Source organism: Tenrec ecaudatus, chromosome 2, assembly GCF_050624435.1.
Source record: "Tenrec ecaudatus isolate mTenEca1 chromosome 2, mTenEca1.hap1, whole genome shotgun sequence".
NCBI lineage: Eukaryota > Metazoa > Chordata > Mammalia > Afrosoricida > Tenrecidae > Tenrec > Tenrec ecaudatus.
In genome coordinates this window covers 131,117,944-131,121,861 of record NC_134531.1, presented here as the reverse complement: position 1 = coordinate 131,121,861, position 3,918 = coordinate 131,117,944, and the positions used below count along the sequence as shown (strand labels likewise).

General features: G+C 51.0%; 1 pseudogene; it reads left to right on the top strand.

Annotated features, from left to right (window-relative positions):
• Window positions 1–773: 773 nt before the first annotated feature.
• Window positions 774–1,718, top strand: LOC142438808 (bcl-2 homologous antagonist/killer pseudogene; annotated as a pseudogene).
• Window positions 1,719–3,918: the final 2,200 nt, after the last annotated feature.

Below are 3,918 nucleotides of genomic sequence, written 5' to 3'. Positions count from 1 at the left end.
ACTGGCTCTCCCTTTCACCCATTTTAAAGTTGTTAAATTTTTAATAACTTTTTTACTGTGTGATTGAGGTTTTTCTCGGTTTGGACTCTGTTGTTGGTCTTTGTTTGTGTGTTTGCTTCCTGTCTGTGTTTATATGATTTTCTGTATCTGATATCGAGGATAGGTAAACATAGAGAGACGGTAACTGGATTAATAATTACATGGGGGCACGATAAGGGATGTTGGGGGGAAAGAAGAGTTAACAACAATGAGTACAAAAAGAATATGTTCTGATATTGAAGACGGTGATGATTACACAACCCTTCTTAATAAGATTGAATGCATTAATTGTATGATATGGAGGGGAGGGGTAATCGAGCCAAAGGTCGCAACATTGAGGCATGCTCTGGGCGAACGCTGAGTGGCTCGGGCAGGATCAAAAGACGACAGAGGAATGCGCAGTCACCGTGCCAGTGGCGAGCCGTTCCAGGGGGTAGCATATAACCGAAACCAATGGCACAGAAAAGAAATCCAAGCTCCACTGAAAGCATTGGCCAAAAATACGACTCTGGGAATTGATGATTCCAATGGAGAAGTTTTAGCAAAGAGGGCCAACACTAGTAGCACTCTCTTGTGTGTGCCAAGAAATCTGCATGGCAGTTACCAACTGGAAGAGATCCATATTTGGGCCCATTGAAAGGACAGGCAATTCGACAAAACACATAGCTTGTCAAACAATATCATTAGCATCACACATAAGCAAACCTTTGCTGAAGATAATTTTAAAGTGGGTGATGCTGTACATCAACAGGGACGCACCAGAAATTCAAGTTGGATTCAGAAGAGAACATGGAACTAGGGATATCATTGTTGATGTCAGATGGATCATGGCTGAAAGTAGATATTACCAGAATATCTTAACCTGTGTTTCATTGTGTGAACCATATATCTTAAAAAGTTTTCACGGGTCCTTTGAGCCGTGCCGGAGGAGCCCCGGTGGCACCAGACCAGGAGGGAATGCGTTGATTCTGGTCCCTGGAGGCTGAGCAGGGCAGCCAGGCACCCTGCCCCAGGGAGCAGCCACCAACTCCTGCTGAGCCAGCCCTGCTCCCAGGCCGGGATCCGCGTCCCGACAGGCTGACTGTACTCCATTGGCTGGGGAAACGGCGTCAGGGAAAGGACCTGGTCCTCCCAAGCAGGACCCAGCCACAGCCTCCACTTCTGCAGGAGCAAGGGACCGAAGGGGCGGACGCACCCGCCGACGGACCCAGAGATGGTCTCCTTGTCCCTGGAGCTTAGCAGTGTCATGGGGCAGGTGGGCCAGCAACTCGCCATCCTCGGAGACGACGTCAAACAGCGCTACAACGCCCAGCTCCAGGCGATGCTGCAGCACCTGCAGCCCAAGGCACAGAACGCCTACCAGTACTTCATCAAGATCGCCTCCAGCTTCTCTGAGAGCGGCATCCACTGGGGCCGCGTGGTGGCTCTCCTAGGCTTTGGCTCTTGCCTGGCGCTGCAGGTCTACCAGAGCGCCCTGGCTGGCTTCCTGGGCCAGGTGACCCGCTTCGTGGTGGACTTCATGCTGAACCACTACATCGTCCCGTGGGTCGCAGAGCGGGGGAGGGAGCTGGGTGGCAGCCCTGAACCTAGGCAACGGCCCCATCCGGAACGTGCTGATCGTTCTGGCTGTGGTGCTGCTGGACCAGTATGTGGTACGAAGATTCTGGGGTCCCGGCTGAGACGCCTGCCTGGATTGCAAGCCTTCTTCCCTCCCACTGCCCGCCCGCCTGCCCCTTCTCCTCCCCCGGCAGGGCTCGCTCTCTAAGAGTACCATAGCTTTGGTCTGTGAACACTACAGCCGGGGTGGGGGTGGGGGCGGGGGTGGGTGGCAGTCAAGCTTCAGGAATCTCCAAGACTTCATGGTGCTAGTGGGTTCTCTCTCTGAGTCCCATCCTGTCAGAGTGAGCCAGCACCTCCTCCCACAGTTCTCAAGGATCCTGAATTCTGGGAAGGGGGCCATGGGGGCCGGGGGGGGGGGGGGGGAGGTAGGGGTTTCGGCTGATGTCCTGGAGAGACAAAAGGTTGGAAGACAAGTTTTTTAATTGATTTACGTTTTTTTAGAAAAAAAAATGCCCTTGGGAGATACCATCCCCACCCCCTAACCCCCCCCACCCCACCACCACCATTCCCACTACTGTTCCAGGCCAGAGCCTTTGGGGAGTGAGAGCCAGCAGGCCTGCCCCGGTCCTCAAGAGTCATCTTGAGTGTTGAGGTGATATCTCAGGCCTGGCCCTCTCTACACACCACAGCCCTGAGTCTGGGGTTGAATTCAGTGCTCTCCCTGACCCGCATCCATACTGCTCTTTTGGTTAGACTCTCAGGGATTGTGGGCCTGGGGTGGGCTGGGCTGGGGCAATGGTGCAGACAAGAGCTGTCTGACTTTCTATCAAGACCTTCCAAGTCCTGCCTCCCGAGAGGTCGATCTCCCCCACCCCTCACCTGATAAATGCCTGTTCTCACCTATTCACTAGTAAAGGCCTGGGCCCCCTCCTGCCTCTCCACGTAGGAGGCAGGGTCCTGTGTTCAGGACAGTGGTGCAGTGCTGGCCGGGCAATGAGCAGGGAGCGCATCTCGAGGTTTCTCTGTGGGACAAGGGCTAGAACCGACACAGAACCCCAGAGTGGGCCCCTCTCCCCTCCTGCAAGGCCAGGGCACAGTGTAATGTGGGGGTGGGTATGGGGGGTGGACTGTGAATACTTGAACTCTACCCCCCCCCCACCCCACTCCTCTTCTCTCCTGCCTCAGCTGCTGTTGGGGGTGGGAGAATGCCCTGTCTGCCCTGACAATGAAGGGCTGAGAAGTCCTGAGTTAAACCAAATGTGGGGGGGGGGGGGGAGGCCCTGAAGGGGGGCTGTTGAAAGAACTCCCTCACCCTCTGTGTTTGAAAATAAACTGCAATCCCTCAAAAAAAAAAGTTTTCACAGGCGAGAATCAAGTACTACCTATGATTCATTTCAAATCTTCTGTTTTGCATGTATTCTGAGAGATGTGTGAAAATTACTTAAAGCAGGTCCTGAAGCTCAAGGTCTCCAATGTAGGGAACATATAGAATGTTCTGCAGCATCCCCGTTCCTCCTCACTACTGTGGAATTGCTTGGATCGCATTGCCAATTGGAGAATCAGAATTCTGAGTGATATAAACACACAAAGAAATGCCTCAAATTTCAACTTGAAGACATTGGCGAGAAAGTCACTCATTACAATATAATTTACCTGCGCTACAAAAGGAAGAGAAAATATGGTACAGATACCTAGTAGGAGAGAATCTTAATACTTCTCAGGGGAAATGGGATAATTTACTCTGATTTATTTTTGAGGAAAACAGCATAGGGGATAATAACCAAAAACAAGCAAACAAACAAACATTAAACCTTTACTCCCATCAAGCCAATTCTGATTCAAAGTGGTCAGCAAGTGCTTCAATTCCTCCTCACTTTCAGCAAGCAAGGCTGTGACATCTGCATATTACCGTTGCTAACAAGCCTTCCTCCAATTCTGGTGTTATCTTCTTCATATAAGACAGCTTCTCTGATGATTTGCTCAGCAGCATACCGATTGAACAAGTGAGAGGATACCGCCCTGACACACACCTTTCCTGATTTTAAACCATGCAGTATGCCCTTGTCCTGTTTACACAACTGCCCTTGATCCATGACAAGTTCCAAATGAGCACAATGAAGTGCTCTGGAATTCCCATTCTTCTCAGGGTTATCCACGTTTTAATATGGTCCACACAGTCGAATGTCTTTGCATAGCCAGGCACCATCCACAGTCTTCACCACATTTGCTTATGCACCCACTTTGTCTTCAGCAATCGTGTCGGGAAGGTGAACATCACAGACTGCCAGGTTATTAGAACAAAATGTTCTTGTGTTTAGG